Genomic DNA, 16,787 nt, shown 5'->3' on the forward strand with positions numbered 1-16,787 from the left:
TCCTTCCCCGCCCTCCCTGCCTGCCTGCCCTGCCTCCCTGCCTGCCTGCCCTGCCTGCCTGTCTCCCTTCCCCCGCACGGAAGCCCGGTAGGTCGCAGAGCGTCTCCTGCGCATGTGCAGGAGACGCTCTTGCACTTTGGCGGGGATTTAAACATCCCCCCGAAATTTTTTTCAACTTTTTTTATTTTTGTGCACATGTGGGGACTGGCCCACGTGTGCACAAACCTCCCCCGCCCCCCCAGCTGCCCCCGGAGCGCTAATTTAGCGATCCGCACTCCGGGGGCAAGTTGGGAATCTCTCCTTATATATAATTGAATAGTGGGTGCCAAAGTTCTAATTCTAAAATGCACTCCCTTAGTGTATGGCTGATGGCACTGCTCCTCAGCATATATCGCCACCAATCAGAAGGCAAGCCCGGGTCCCGCCCACACCACAACTGCTGCGACAACCTGGTCTTTTGCATATGGAAGCTGATTGGACTTCAGTCCATTCCACACCTCAACCCCCCCCCCCTGCAAGGCAGTTGGGATTTTCAGTTGCATAACATACCTCATAGGGGAGAGGAGAATGGGTAACAATGGTTACCACTCTCCAGGTGAGGGCTACAGATAACTCAAACATACAAATGCTCTTCAGGTAGCAGAGATCAGTCCCTCTGGAGAAAACAGTGGACTCTGTCATTAAACCCTGCTGAGGTCACCACAGGAAACTGACACTGTTTGCCCCAAAGCCAGAGCACTCTCCCAGAGCCTCTTTCTAGATCCCGTTGTATTTATTTCTGCAACGGGCATTATTTCTAGTTAGATATATAGATAATTATAAGACGTTTAAAACTACTCTACTTATGAGTCATGCAAAAGGTAAATGAGGACACTGAGCTCCGGTCTCCTCATGAAACCGAATGAGGTGGTGGGGGACTGAAGTGGTAGACTGGGCTGTACCACGTGAGACTACAGGAATCTCATGGTTCAAAATCCCCCTGCATTAACAATTCCTTGCAAGAGGAAAACTAGCAGAGAACTGGGCCAGAACGTTTCTCCCTGAAGTGCTAATTGATTGTTTGCAGGGAGCCTATAGAGGGCTGTGGTGGCTCAAATGGTTAAGAGGCTGAACTGCAGACTGGGAGGTCGGTAGTTCAGCAGTTCGAGACCTGAGTGCTGCATGACGGAGTGAGCTCCCGTCTCTGGCCCCAGCTCCTGCCAACCTAGCAGTTCGAAAGCAAGAAATTGCAAGTAGATAAATAGGTACCGCTTTGGTGGGAAAGTAACAACGTTCCGTGCACCTCGGCATCTAGTCATGCCGGCCACATGACCGCCGAAACATCTTTGGACAGTGCTGGCTCTTCGGCTTGGAAACAGAGATGAGCACCGCATCCCTAGAGTCGGATCTGACTTGCTTTCGAGCAAGGGAAACCTTTACCTAGGGAGCCTATAATGCATGGGCATTAGAAATGTGATGTGCATGGACCACCTCATTTTCTTGCATACTGAGAGCAGGCTCACTTCATCCAGCGTTGGCTTAGAGTGGAAGTTTAAACCAGGAGAGTGCCTCCTTTGGGCCGGACTCCTTCCGCATCCATATTTTTGAGCAAATTTAAAAGTAGCGCCCAATTACATATAGTCAGAGGCTCATTGGCAGATCAGCAGCTTTGCAGGCGAAAGGTTCCCATTCCAGTCTCCAGCACCTTCAGCTACGGGATCTTGGGGCCAAAAGACATGTTAAATAAACTAAATCCCCCCTCCGTACATTTTCATGGGATCTCAGGGCCAAAAGACATGTTAAATAAACTAAATCCCCCCTCCGTACATTTTCATGGGATCTCAGGGCCAAAAGACATGTTAAATAAACTAAATCCCTCCTTCGTACATTTTCAAGTGCTGAAACAGCTGTGGGGAGAGGGGGTGCGGCTCTTTCGGGCCTTGAAAAGCTGCGGCCAGAGGGGAAAGGAGAGCGCCATGCTGTGTGGGGTTTTTAAATGACTGTAAAGTGGCAGGGTGTCCCACCTGTCAGGTCTCATTTGGCCTTAAGTTAGCAGGTGTCGGGAAAGACCCCGGGGAGTCACTGCCAGTCCGAACAGACAATACAAACCCATCACCTTCAGTTCCTGGAGACCGTGCATCCCAAAGGGGGCAGTTTTCCTTTCCAACATGCTGTACAAATAGTAGCACGTTCCTAAAATTAGCTGCTCCTTCAAATTCGTCCATCGTTCCCAACAAACCTCCCATCTCCCTGCCCCCTGAATAGCCCGGCACGTTTTATCTAATGTGACCGGATTTTTCTTTAATGTTAATTTGTTATTTAGCACTTCTCTGCCCCTTCTCTCCTGCCAACCCGGCTGACGCGTCTTCCCAGGAGGACTCCACATGCAGGCAATTAACAGGAAATCTAGCGGAGTCGGTGTGCTTCATCACGCTCCCATGTTGGCACGTTAAATTATAACTTTTGTTCCTTTTTCTCCTTTCTGGCATCCTTGACTGTGGATATTTTTAGCAGCTAGTAAAGGTTTTCCCGTATTCTGGAGATGCAGAACGGTGTGCGAACCGATGGCGTGCTCAGGGACCCCCAAAATAGCTCCGTATCTTTATCCTCGTACATTCAATTGTGATGGTGTAAAAATAGATTTCCATCAGCTTCCAGTATGCATATTTCAGGGTGAAGCTGGGAGTCGGAACTGCTTCAGTAGTTTAATGAAAACCTTGGAGGTCATCTAAGAAAAGCGCAAAATTCAGTTCTCCGCTCCCGTTTTCTGATGGAAGGGGCGTTAGAGGGAGACTGCTCCCCCAAAGCCCTTGCAGTGTTGCCCGGAAGCAGATCACAAAGTGCGATTCCTCCAGGCTCTGCTTTCTGAGACCCAGCTTGGTGTAGTGGTTAAGAGCGGTGAACTCTAATCTGGAGAATCGGGTTTGATTTCCCGGTCCTCCACATGAAGCCAGCTGGGTGACCGTGGGTCAGTCACAGCGCTCAGAGCTCTCTCAGCCCCACCTACCTCATAGGGCGTCTGTTGTGGGGAGAGAAAGGGGAAGGCAATTGTAAGCCGTTCCAAAACTCCTTTGGCTAGTGAGGGGTGGGGTATAAACCCAACTCCTTTTCTTCCTCTTCTTCCTCCTCCTCCTCTTCTTCTTCCACCTCCTCCTCCTCCACCACCACTGCTGCCAGGAACTTTCTCCTGCTGGGAACTGGAAGAGCAACCCAATAGCTCCAGTTTGAGGTTGACCCTCGACAAGTGCCCCCACACTATGCTGACTTCTGATAACCCCCCACCCCCACCCCCAGTTTCAGATTTATTAATGTTGAGGACATAGTCTTGGGAGGGCTGGTCCCCCCCCCCCCGAACTTCCCTCCCCAAGTCACTAAATTCCAGACACAAGGAAGCATTTAGAATTTCTCAGGATTCAAGTAGGAGTTGGAAAGCACATCTGAGTGTGCACAACGGGAACATGGAAGGTGGCCCAGTAAAAGAGCAGGTGCTCAGAGGGAGAATGTGGTTATGCACACTGATTCCCTACATCCGCATGAACCAGTAGAGTATGGTGCGGGAGCAACCAAAACCCCAGGATAGTTAATTAGTCTGATGGGTCTTTCAAAGAGAGTGTTCCCAATGAGTTGGGCTGCCAGCCTCCAGGTGGGGCCTGGATATCGCCTGGAAATTACAGCTGAACTCCAGATGACAGAGATCAGCCCCCCCCCCGAAGAAAATAGTAAGAGTCCAGTAGCACCTTAAAGACTAGCAAAATATGTGGCAGGGGATGAGCTTCATGAGTCACTGCTCCCTTCTTCAGCTCATAGGTAAACGTAAAGGTTTCCCTTGCTCGAAAGCCAGTCGAATCCGACTCTAGGGGGCAGTGTTCATCTCCGTTTCCAAGCTGAAGAGCCAGCGCTGTCCAAAGATGTCTCTGTGGTCATGTGGCCGGCATGACTAGATGCCGAGGAACATGTAACGCTGTTACCTTCCCACCAAAGTGGTACCTATTTATCTACTTGCAATTTCTTGCTTTCGAACTGCTAGGTTGGCAGGAGCTGGAACTAGAGACGGGAGCTCACTCCGTCATGCGGCACACTCGGGTCTCGAACTGCTGAACTACCGACCTTCCAATCTGCAGTTCAGCGTCTTAACCACTGAGCCACTGCAGCCCCTTCTTCAGCTCATACCTTGCCACAAATTTTGTTAGTCTTTAAGGTGCTACTGGACTCTTACTCTTTTCTACTGCTACAGACAGAGTAACAGGGCTACCCATCTTGATCTATCTTCCTGGAGAAAATGGCGGCTTTGGAGGGTGGACTGTATGGTATTATACCCCGTTGTGGTCTCTTCCCTCCCCAAGCCCTGCCCTTCTCTAAATCTCCAAGAATATCCCAAGCTGGTGGTAGGAACCCTACCTGTGAGAGGTTACTCCAGCCGAAGTAGACTTGTGCGTGTGTTTTTTACGTTAATCTAAAGTGTGCCAAATGAAAACAGACAATCCTTTAGAACTAGGATGTATGCCACATCTAATCCCGGTCAAAGTACCTAGTCCCCAACTCATCCCCTTGCATCAGGTTTGATTTTTATTTATTTGCTATTCTTAGCCGACCTCTCCTGTTTTCAAGGCAACTTGCAAATCTATTAAGTACGGCCAGGGTGGAATGAGTGATGAAAGGGACTATCTATTGTACAAAAACAGCAATTAAAAATGAAGCTAATTATACAGCAGGACCATTGGCGGCCCAGAGAGGAAGTCCATAATTGGCCTGTGCCAGCTCCACCACGCTTGCCAAAAAACTGGGCTCTGTTTGACTTTCGGAAGGTTAACAAGGGGGAAAAAAGCCTCCTCCCAAAATTTAATTCTTCCTTCTCGGTGCAACAATGGGAATACAGCACCCAGTGCATTGCCCTGCCGTACACTCCATTCTCCAAACTGAGCCTTACCTCCAATATTTTAACTAGTACTGGGGGGAGGTATTCACCTAGTCCCACACAGCCTCTGAAATGAGCAGGTTTCTAAAGCTTCTCTGTCGAAAGCAGGTCTTCCTTCTCTGCGTTTATGGTGATCTGTCGCCCAGGTCTCAGCCTAAGAGTCAAAGGACAAGAACCCTTTGACCTTTGCTCTTGTGCTTGCAGTTCTGGGCCTGCCCAGGTCTTAAGCCAAGTCTTGGCTTGTTTTTAATATTGTGGTGATTTTAATTGTAAGCCACCTAGAGCAAGACTCTGAAGAGGTGGCATAGAAATATCCTCAGTAGATACATAGGATACTGTGTGCAGAGGTTAACAAACTTATAAGAACGTAAGAGAAGCCAATGTTGGATGAGGCCAAAGGCCCATCTAGTCCAACTCTCTGTGGCACACAGTGGCCAGAAATACCAGGTGACATCAGGAGGTCCACCAGTGGGGCCAGGACGCTAGAAGCCCCTCCCACTGTTGTCCTCCCCCCCAAGCATCAAGAATACAGAGCATCCCTATATGAACAGTAATATGTCAAACAAATGTTGGAAGTGCAAAAAAATAGAGGGCTCTTTCTACCATATTTGGTGGACTTGTGATAAAGCAAAAAACTTTTGGACTGAGGTCCATACGGAGATGGAGAAAATTGTGAAATGTAAATTTAAGAAAGAACCTGAAATATTACTTTTGGGACTTAAAATGGAAGAAGTTAACATTGCGAAACGGACTTTGATGTGGCATATGATTACAACTGCTAGAATGACATATGCTCAATGCTGGAAACAGGAAAGAACTCCCGGAATCGGGGAGTGGATTAAAAAATTACTTTTTATGGCTGAAATGGACAAAAGGACAAGAAAGCTTAAAAATCTGGAAGCAGAATAATTTTTTGCAGACTGGAAAGACTTTAAAGGATATTTAGAGAAATATTGGGATGTAAAGAACAATTTACTTTGCTTTGAAAATTATTGAAAACAGATTGACTTTAGAAGAAGTGTAAATGTATAGGAATATTAGTTAAAGGATATGTTACCTATAGAATTTGATTAACGAGTAAAGGAGAGAAGAGGGGAATATAAGATATGGGCTGGAGGTTGGAGCACTGTGGGAAGTCAGAAGGGGAGGGGAAATAGGAGAAAAGGATATATGATACTTAGAAATGTGATGTATGTTTGACCTATTAATATATCCTAATAAAATTGTTAAAAAAAAGAAAAGAATACAGAGCATCCCTTGCCCCAGCCTGAGAGTTCCTATCTATACCTTGTGGCTAATAGCCACTGATGGACTCAGCAGATCTTATGCAGTTGTTATTTTCTATGTCATTTATACCCCGCTGTTCTCCCCAGTGGGGACCCAAAGCGGCTTACATCGTTCTCCTCTCCTCCATTTTATCCTCACAACAATCCTGTTAGGTAGGTTCGGCTGAGGGCGTGTGACTGGCCCAAGGTCACCCAGCAAGTTTCCGTGGCAGAGTGCGGAGTCAAGGCTGAGTCTCCCACATCTTAGTCAAACGCTCTTATGCCACGACACCATGCTGACTCTCGCCTATTAGCTACCTAGCAGGGCGTTCCTTGCTTTCTCCTCTGCTGTAACGGATGTCATGCTGGTCAACTTATTTCATTCTTTGTCTACTTTGTAATTAATAATATGAAGTTCAAAACTAATTGCTCCAAAGAGGAGAACGTGAGAAGAGCCGTGCTGAATCAAACCTCTGGTCGGCCCTGACCTGGATAGCCCAGGCTGGCCTGATCCCGTCAGGTCTTGGAAGCTAAGCAGGGTCACCCTTGGCTAGTATATGGAAGGGTGACCTCCAAGGAATACCAGGGCTGCGAAGCGGAGGCAGGCAACAGCAAACCATCTCTGAAGCGTCTCTTGCCTTAAAAACAAGTCTAGCTCACCACCTAGTGGTACATAATGCTAAAAAAGAGCTAGAACTTTTGGCTGCCAGGCAATCTTAATATCTCCTAGCAATTCTATACACAATGCCATACGATTATTATTCATTATCATTATTACCTGTGGTCCGTCTAGTCCAACATCCCATCTCACACAGTGACCAACCAGTTACTCTGGAGGGCCAACGAAGAAGGGCATAGAGGCCGAGGCCTTCCCCTGATGTTGCCTCCTGTTGCTGGGATTTAGAAATTTGCTGCCTTTGAATGTGGAGGTTCCCTTTAGTCACCATGGCTAGTAGCCACTGATACACCTCTCAATCCCAGTTCAAATCGCACAATATCAGACAACACCAGGACATGGAAACTGATTGTTTAAATGACTGCTGGAAGGCAGGGCCACAGGAAAACCATTAGGTAGTGCAGAAACCATCTGAAGGCACCGGGAAACAGGAAAGATCTTTGCCTAGCAGTTAAATGCCGGGAGGACTTTCAAATAGGCGACACCAGGGGTCGTTTCGTAGAAAAAGAGCTAGGGGAACTCATTAGCATAACTTATTAGCATATGCCACACCCCCTGACATCACCGGAAGTGTGTCATAAGGCCACACCCCCAGTGCAAGGAAGCCCCGCGAAGGCCCTCCCTGGCCCCCTCCCTGGCCCCCGCGATCCCCCTGAAATGACCTCTGGGCGACACCACAATGAGTGAGAAGCAGGGCTATTTTTGGGCAGGAACACACATGAACGGAGTTCCGGCTGGCTCCCAAGTTGGCCACACCCAGCAGGAACTCATTAGCATAATAGGCCACACCCAACAGCAGAAACTCATTAGGGTTGGTTACATTACGGGTGTGTGGTCTAACATGCAAAGGAGTTCCTGCTACAAAAAAGCCCTGGATTTTGACAACAAACAAGGTAAACAGAATAAGAAGCAAAAGGTGGGTGTGGCTGGATGACCACACTTCTGGTAACGTGGGGGTGCGGCCTAATGTGGTAATGAGCTGTGCTGTCAGGGGTGTGGCCCAATATGCTAATGAGTTTCTGGTGTTGGGTGTGGCCTATTATGCTAATGAGTTCCTGCTGGGCTTTTTCTACAAAAAGAGCCCTGGACTGAGAAGGTTTGTGTGGGCACCACCAATGCCCCCTCTAAGCTGTGGAGTCCTTTGAGCAAAAATTCTACTTTGTGAGCTGCTGGCATTAAAGTTGTGAGCGAGTGATTTGGCTAGTGCATAAATTAGATTGCTCTGGAGCCCTCCTTCCCGAGCTAAGACAAAAATCTGTGAGCTGGAGACTAAAAAACTGTGAGCTAGCTCACACTAATTCAGCTTAGAAGGAACACTGGTCACCACCCATTCAACTTCTGGACAGTGTTCCCTCTAAGCCGAGTTAGCGTGAGCTAGCTCACGGGGTTTTAGCCTTCGGCTCACACATTTTTTTCTTAACTCAGGAAAGATGGCTCCAGAGCAAACTCATTTATGGAGTAGCCAAATCACCTGCTCACAACTTTGATGCCAGGAGCTCACAAAGTAGAATTTTTGCTCACAGGACTCCATAGCTTAGAGGGAGCATTGCTTCTGGAGGTGGAGTTGGGGGGGGGAGCCATGAGGACGCCTTCCAAGGCATCGGGTGAGTGGTGTCGGTGGGAGTCTGTCACCCTGAGTTCAGGCAGTTTTGAGTGTTGCCAAGCAGCTCGTCTTCATTTCAGCAGTGCTTGTGCAGGAGGACACTGACCGATGAACCCCAGAAATGCTCCATGATGTCAGGTTTGGCAAAAATGATCCAAGAAAGCCAGCGGCACCTTTCCAAGTGAACAATTTTGGGATCTGGAAGTGTAAAAAAACCCTTGCCTAGGGTTTCCAAAGCACTTTGCAGTCTCTGTCGTGTCACATGCACTTTCGAATGCTTCGTGACCTGGGATTTAAGGATCATGTGCCTTCTGAGATGGGAAGGCCGCTGCCCGTGGGCTTTAGACATTCTTGAACAGATTAGTTTTATCAGTGGCCGTGAAGGAACAGTAGCGTAATTCTCTTTTTGTGAAGTAATTTAGAAGGAGGGCGCAAGAACGTGCTTAAGGCCTATTACGGGGTGGATTACTTGCCTGGTTGCCTACAAGTTGGAGAATGAATGGGAAAGGGGGCCGCCGAGGGGCTGGATGCCCTTCTCAAACCTTTGTTGTTGTTTTTTAAATATATATATTTTGTGTTTCATGTAATATAGCTGCATGATGGTTGTGGGGCAAAGTAAACGTGCCAAGGTTATTGGACAATTGTTTTAAAAAGCCGATCTTTTAGATGTACACCTTGTTACCTCTCAAAAAGGAATACACAATGACTGATTTCCCACAAGCCACTGCTCCGCCCTCACTCTTCCTTTCCTCCCAATTGTATGTGTCAATTTCCCTCAAAAAACAGGATCGAGAAGACGCAGGGGGAATCGGGCAAAGCTGCGGGTCAAAATGCAGCCACACAGCAAGTAGTGGGAGATTGACACATACAATCGGAGGGGGGGGAGGAAGAGGGAAAGCGGAACAGTGGCTTGTGGGAAATCGGTCTATGAGTACCAAACTTCTAATAGCGACTGTCGTCGACATGGCAGTCAAGCTCTGCCTGTTGTGGATTGATACCTTTCCCCTCTGGCCCCATCACTCCGACACTTTTGGCTGTGGCCCGGGTAATTATAATGTTCCTATGCCCCTGCTCCATCCCATACAGTATTCCCAGGGCGCCTCGTTGCCAAAATTATAGGAAGATCAGTTACCTTTTTCCTCCAAGGAGAGCACAGATGGATTTCTCCTGCTCTTTTATCTTTGCAACAACCTGGCGAGGTAGGGTGTGAGAGAGACGGGAAAGTGGCCCACAATTCCCCAGGGAACCTCAGTGAGGACTGGGTCCCAGGTCCTAATCCGACGCTTGCAGTGCTGACTCCAAAAATGTCGAGACCCACAAAGCTAGAACTTCAGAGTCACTGGCTTAAAAATCAGCCATCGGTCAAATACAATAATAGTCAGTCTCTAGATGCTAAGATGCAGTCCTCAGTTCAGACTCCAAGAGCCTTTTAAGCATGTATGGTTTCATCACCAGCTGGAAGGAGGGAAGCCAGCCCGATGTCCCTTGGCCGAATGTCTCTATATAAAGTCCCTCTTTCTGAAAGTACCCATGCACAGAGAGAGAGACACAGAGAGAGAGAGAGAGAGCGCTCTTAGTGTAGTGTAGTGTAGAGTCTTAGTGTAGTGGTTAAGTGCCCGGAGTCTAATCTGGGAGAACCGGGTTTGATTCCCCACTGCTCCACTTGCAGCTGCTGGATGATCTTGGGCAAGCCATAGTTCTGACAAGAGCTGTCCTTGAAAGGACAGTTTCTATCAGAGCTCTCTCAGCCCCACCTACCTCACAGGGTGTCTGTTGTTGGGAGGGGAAGGGAAAGGAGTTTGTAAGCCACTCTGAGACTCCTTTGGGTAGTGAAGGGTGGGGTATAAATCCAGTCTCCTCCTCCTCCTCCTCCTCCTCCTCTTCTTCTTCTTCCATATTTTGTGAACATGTTGAGATATAAGGAATCCCAATCTCTCTCTTGACTGATGGAGGGAAACCGAGAACCACAGTAGTTAGTACTTGCTTAACTATAAATCTGGGTGTAAATGCGTACTCAAAACCCCTCATGGGTGAGCTTTCTGGATTTGAACCCTTTGTTCCAAGTCCAGGCCTCTAGCCCGTACACCACCAGCTCCTCCTATGAATTTCCGTCCTAAAGGGTTAGAAAGGGGGGAGAGATGTCAGCTGAATTATCCCCCTGAGCAGGATTTCTAAGCATTAGGAAGCTCCTTCTCATAAGCATTACCTTGGAGTGTTCCTGTAAGCTGTACCTTTTCCGTACAAAATGTGTCACTCTGCCAAGGGACTACAAAAACCCAGCCCGCCTTTCAGCATGTTGACAGGTCTTATTTTCATGTAAAAATAAACTTGGGAAATGCAGTGCTTGAGGGGAAGGAGCCGGCATTTCTGCCCTAGTCACGCTTCAAATATTTCTTTTTCCCTAGACACACACCAACCAGCTAAGCTTTTTCCTTTTCAGCTGAAGACAGGCTTTTCAGCTGAAGAAGATGCAGCAGGTTTTTGACTCGTGATGTGACAGGGGCTTTGCATTGCAGACATCCATGGCGGTGGGAAGTGCTGTCAAGTCGCAGCCATGGGGTTTTCAAGGCAAGAGACGTTCAGAGGTGGTTTGCCATTGCCTGCCTCTGCATCACAACCCTGGGCTTCCTTGGTGGTCTCCCATCCAAATACTAACCAGGGCCGACCCTGCTTAGCTTCCGAGATCTGTTGAGATCGGGCTAGCCTGGGCCATCCGGGTTTGGGTACAGATATCCATGGCATCAAGTAAGACGCCACATTAAACTTGGCTCCCTTGATGTACCAGCGAAGCTGCCCTCTGTTTAATGCAACTCATATACTTCATTCATAGATACATTGATCTTAACAAAAACTATCACAAACATTTTTTTTAAGTTGTAAAACAATCTGTTCTGGGGTGAAGGGGATGTGCCAGTGATGACACGGGTACTGGCCAGTAGGTGATCGCCGTAGCCATTCTTTCTGCCATTCAACTGGAATCGCTCCAAAATTAGACACCCCCTCCTCCAGAACTTCCCAGATGTCAACAGCTGCTTACGGGGCAGCAGAAGAGTATTCAGTTAAGTCGCTTCTTCTCATATTACCCTCAGGATTGTTATAAGAGAAAGACAAACTGTTTGTCAGTGAAAACACGATATGGCTGCATGAGGGTACCTGTGTGGAGGTAAACCACTTGTCCTTCTTTCCCCATATAGTCGGCACTGGCCTTCCAAGGTTTTAGGCAGGAGGTCATTCCAGTTCCTAGATCCTTAACTGGGACCTTCAGAGTGGTCACAGGCCGTAGTGAAAAAGGTGGGTACACTAGGTATCGACCTGGAACCCCTCTATAACTGTGGTGAGGCAGCAATCTTACAGGTGGTTAGGAGGAGAATTTGGGATATAGAGGCGCAGACCATTAATGCCGGTAGTCTTGGAATTTTTCTCCCTATTCATTACACCTCCTTCCCTTGCATACCTCCATGCTACCATATATCGCTAATCTGATAACCCCAGTTTTTAGGAGGGTTTTTATGCTTGCAAGGTTCAACCTTTTCCCTTCAGTAGTGGTCTCAGGTAGATACAGGGGTGTTCCGTACAGGGATAGACTTTGTAACTGTAATCTTGGGGAACCTGACTCTATTACCCATATCCTTCTCCGCTGTCCCAAATACTCTGCTATGCGCAATATCTTGATTCGCCCTTTTCTCCCTTCGTAGAGAGATTTTCTGGACAGGGATTTAATTTTTTTTTTTTAGCAGACAAGAGCCCAGCAATAACACTATCTGTCGCTGAATTTTTGACCTAAGTATAGAAGTCAAGAGTAATACTCTGTAATTCTTGTAAATCATGTTAGGATTGTCTTGTATTTTGGAATATCGGGAATATTGGTTGATGTTGTTCTTGTACTACTCCTTAAACTTTTCCTTGCCTGGTTTACTTATGTTATGCCAATAAAGGTTTCTGTTCTGTTTAACTGGGACCTTCTGCACTGAAAGTGTATGCTCCACCATTGAGCTAGGAATCCAAAACTCTTCACTTAAGTACATGCGGTTTCTTTTGATACTGCTAGTAAAGATTCATATAGCACTGTGTTCAGAGTACTTCGTATGCGTTTATGGCTCGTTTTTAGTGCTATTGTTTATTCTTTTATTGTACCGTTTTACTTGTGAGCCGCCTCAAAACAGGTCTCTGGAGAAGGAGCATATACATCTTCTAAATTAAACTGTAATCCTTGCAATATATATTGCTATCAGGTCACAACTGATTTATGGTGACCCTGTACAGTTTTCAAGGCAAGAGACATTCAGAGGTGATTTGCTATCGCCCGCCTCCACGTCACAACAACCCTGGCATTCCTTGGAGTTCCCCCATCCAAATAGCTTCCGAGATCTGATGAGATCGGGCCAGCCAGGGCCACCAAGACCAGGGCAATCCTTGCAATAGGAACTCAATATGCTCCTCCCCATTTGGCAGATGAGGGCCTGGGGCCTCGAGGAGTGACTTCCCGAAGACCGCTCCTTGAGCTTGTGCCTGAGATGAGTTGTGGACTGGCGACCCCCTGGATCGCAGCTCATTCTCTTAGAGCCAAACTACATGTTATGGATGCAGACCATGGCTGCCAATGCCATTTTAGAGGAAAATTTAACTTGTAAAAAATTCCTGCAGGGGTGTGTGTGTCAGTCCTGACCAGGTCTGTGCTGTGGTGTCACCAGGCAATCTTGTTGCACCCCACCACGTGGCTCTTCAAGGGTTGAAGTACCCTCTACAGCTGTAACTTGGAAGCTGGCAGGGAGGTAGGGCTGCCAAATCGGGCCAGGGGGCGGCGGAGGCCCGATTTCCGCCGTGGCGGAATCGGGCCCCGGGGGAAACCCCACCCCCGTGTGCACGTCACAGGGAAGTGACGTCACATGCGGTGCGCGTGCACACGCCGGGAGCCGGGCTGGAGTCCCCCGTCGCAAGGGTAAGTGCCATTTGGCAACCCTACAGGGAGGGGACAAGATTGCCTGGTGCCACCACAGGGTGGGCCCAGTCGAGCTCTGAGCTGCCATGTGACACAAGATTGTGTGATTCCCTCCCCCAGGAGTTATATATGTATACTCATGTATACTCATGTATATATATGTATACTCATGCTTTCTTCCCTTGTGCATGTGTATCGCTGTGTTGTAGCAAATTAAAAACCTGCCTCTCCCGTTTATTCCCATGGCTAATTTCTTCTCTGCCCAGCTAATTCATTCAGCATGCGTGCCCTTTTGTGAAAATTACCGCTCCTCTAAAATGCGGCTTTCCTGGGCATCAGCTGATCTCTGCAGTATTCCCGGCGTGGTTGAGCATTGGGCAACAGACACTAATTAAATGGCCTTGAGTCATGAGTTTGCCCTTTAGGGCTCGACCCACACACATCTGTCTTCAATATGACAGGGACTGCGGAAGATCGTAATTATACCTGTAATTATAGGGCACTGTTACTGTTCCCAAAGTGGAAATCAAGGTGGAGTTTCTCGCACGGAAGGGAGAAAAGGTGATGGTGGATTTGACGCTTGGCGTTTGGTAGAGGTGCTGGGGTAGCACGTTCAGTCTGCTCTGAGCACACTTTACAAGATGGGGAGTTGGAGGCTGGCTTTTAAGGGGGCTGGGTGGGGACCCAGAGCTTTCGGCAAGCGTATAGAGGCCTGAGCTGGGTGTCAATATAAAGCCCAAATAATGGCAGCGCTCATTTTATTTATTTATTTATTTATTTATTTATTTATTTATTCGATTTAGACCCTGCCCTCCCCACCAAGGCAGGCGCAGGGCAGCTTACATAAAACGCATATATCATTAGAATTAAAATCCATCATAAAAACAACCAAAAACCATAAACAAGTCAGTTATCCTAAAGTACTGAAACAATATTCAGATAAAGTGCGAGAGCGGAGAATTTCAAGATTAGACAGTACTCCATAGGTGGCAACGATGATCGTATTCCTGCACCAGCTCCGTCGATCTACTTATATAAATGCGGCACGGGCGGGCTGAAGATGGTAAGGCCAGGGCACAGGGACACTCCTCAGTGTATGATGTGGCTCCTTAGTCGAACGCATTTCGTAGTAAAAGAGGTGCAGGAGCTCATTAGCATAACTTGTTTGCATGTGCCACACCCCCTGACGTCACTGGAAGTGTGTCAGAAGGCAACACCCACCACTCAGGCTCCACTGGACTGTTTTGGATTGCTAGCTGTTGGGGTGGGGAGAAGCGTGCAGATCTGTCCTCACAGAGAAGGGCGAGCCTGTACCTGAATAAAAACATGGTCTTAAAGGTGCCACTGGACTGTTTTGGACCAGGGGGTTGGGGGGAGCTCTGCAACTTACCTGGCTGCTTCTTGTTCTGACTGAGGGTTGCTGGGTGCAGGGGGTGGGGCTTGTTGCATGTGCTTGCCCCCTGGGCTCTTTACTGCCGGAGCTCCGCTCCTGTGCGCTCCTACAGGAAATGACCCCTGGTGGAAGAGCTCCGTTTTGCAGGCCCTGCAAAACTGTAAGAGGTCTCGTGGGGCCCTGATCCTCTTCCGGGAGCTCGTTCCACCGGTATGGAGCCACCACCAAGAAGGCCCTGGCCCTGGTTATCGCCAGTCTGGCGTCTTTGGGACCTGGAAGGGCCAACTGGTTTGGGGCCCCTGAACACAGTGCTCTCTGGGGAACATATGGGGAAAAGCAGTCTCTCATGATCTGTAGGCCTGTGAAACTCTCACAGAACCACAGGCAAGATTGGGGCTCCTGCATATCCATACATGCGCAGAAAAATGTGACTGTAAATATGACCGGGTGTGTGTGTTGTTTTGCCCGTTTTACTGCTTTACGTGTACAGATGCTCCATGCGGAACAGCAAAATTGGGGCAATAACTCCCCCTCCAGCATGGTTTCCGCACAAGAAAACTGCTGTGGGGGTGGCAGGTAGGGGAAAGCAGGGGACCTTCCTTCCGTCCTGGTGCCATTCCGAACTTGTGTGGGGCTCGCTTGTTTTTTTAGAAGGTGTTCCTCGCAGTTGCTGTGTGTGGCTGCAGGTAATCCGAGTTGGGAATGGGAAACCCGGGCCTCAGCTCTTAAAAAAACCGCAACATGTCCTTTGGCCCAAAGAGGAAGGAGCGTAGGGGAGATGTGGCCATCAGTATGCTCAAGCCCCTAAGAAATCACAGTATCCCAGAAGGGAGAGATTTGGGTCGGGGGGGGGGGAAGCCTTCCAATAATCCCCCCCCCCCGCAATTCCTCATGCTCCCCTCTCCATTTGGAAATCTCAAATCCTGAATTGAAATTGTGTTAGATGGTGCGTTCCTCTTCGGTCTGTGTCTGCCTGTGTAACTCTCTAAAGCCCTGCATATACCAACGGTGTGTATCAATACATTATTATTTCTATTAATTTGTTCAGGCTAGACGTGATGGTGATGGTGGTGGTGGTGGTGGTTCAGATCTGAGTCTGCCCTGGCCACATATGAAGTGGGAGATGTAGGACTAGTTTGTTTTTTTACAGCAAAAAGGATGTGTGGCTGATAAGAGTTGAGCTTTCCCTGCATCTGCCTCTTACCTCCCTGTAAAGGTAAAGGTTCCCTTGCTCGAAAGCCAGTCGAATCCGACTCTACCTCCCTGTAGAGAAAAAAATATACCACTTTCACTGTTCACTGTGCTTTGTGTAAGTTATCTCGCTGCAATCCTTACAACAGCCCCGCGAGGTAGATGAGGGTTGTTATCACCCTCATATTACAGATACTGAGGCGGAGCTGTGGAGAGTGTTATATCCGAAGCCATTAAGTGAGTTTTTGGCACAGGTGTGATTCAGGCTGGAACTTCCTGATGAACATACTTCAGTCTCCTAACTATTACGACCCCACCTTAATCGACTGATCCAAGGGAAAGTGACCAAGATCAACTGTCAGAATGCTTTCAACTGCCTGTATAATACATTATGAACATACCAAAAATATTGGCAAAAAACATGCACAACAGAACTCACTGAAGATAGATGGTTGCGTATTTGGAACGTCTAGGAGAATAATTCCTCTATCCTTTCTCTAAAATGGCAAAACTTTAAAATTATGACAAAATGGTACTTGACCCCTTTACAATGGTCTCATATCACACACAAATCTGACTCCCTCTGTCGGAGGAAGTGCAAAGAGAATGGTAATATACATTGTTGGATGGAATGTCCAGTTGTCCCATCTTTCTGGGATGAAATATTAGAAGAAATTAGATGTATAACCGGACACATCATAAATAAGAATCCAGAATCAATACTCATAAACCTTAGAAATAAAAAAGGATTTATCTAATAGGCAAAGAAAAAGAATTGCTTTACTGTTATTTGCAGCAAAAATAACCGTAGCATCAAAATGAAAAT

The 16,787-nt window shown here is 47.8% G+C and overlaps 1 protein-coding gene across 1 annotated transcript in view; it reads left to right on the forward strand.

The window, feature by feature from the left end:
- SPNS2 (spinster homolog 2 (Drosophila)) overlaps window positions 1-16,787 on the forward strand; it is a 173,311-nt gene that overhangs the window by 99,223 nt on the left and 57,301 nt on the right. The window lies entirely within an intron of this gene.

This window comes from Gekko japonicus, unplaced genomic scaffold (assembly GCF_001447785.1).
Source record: "Gekko japonicus isolate JY-2015 unplaced genomic scaffold, Gekko_japonicus_V1.1 scaffold677, whole genome shotgun sequence".
NCBI lineage: Eukaryota > Metazoa > Chordata > Lepidosauria > Squamata > Gekkonidae > Gekko > Gekko japonicus.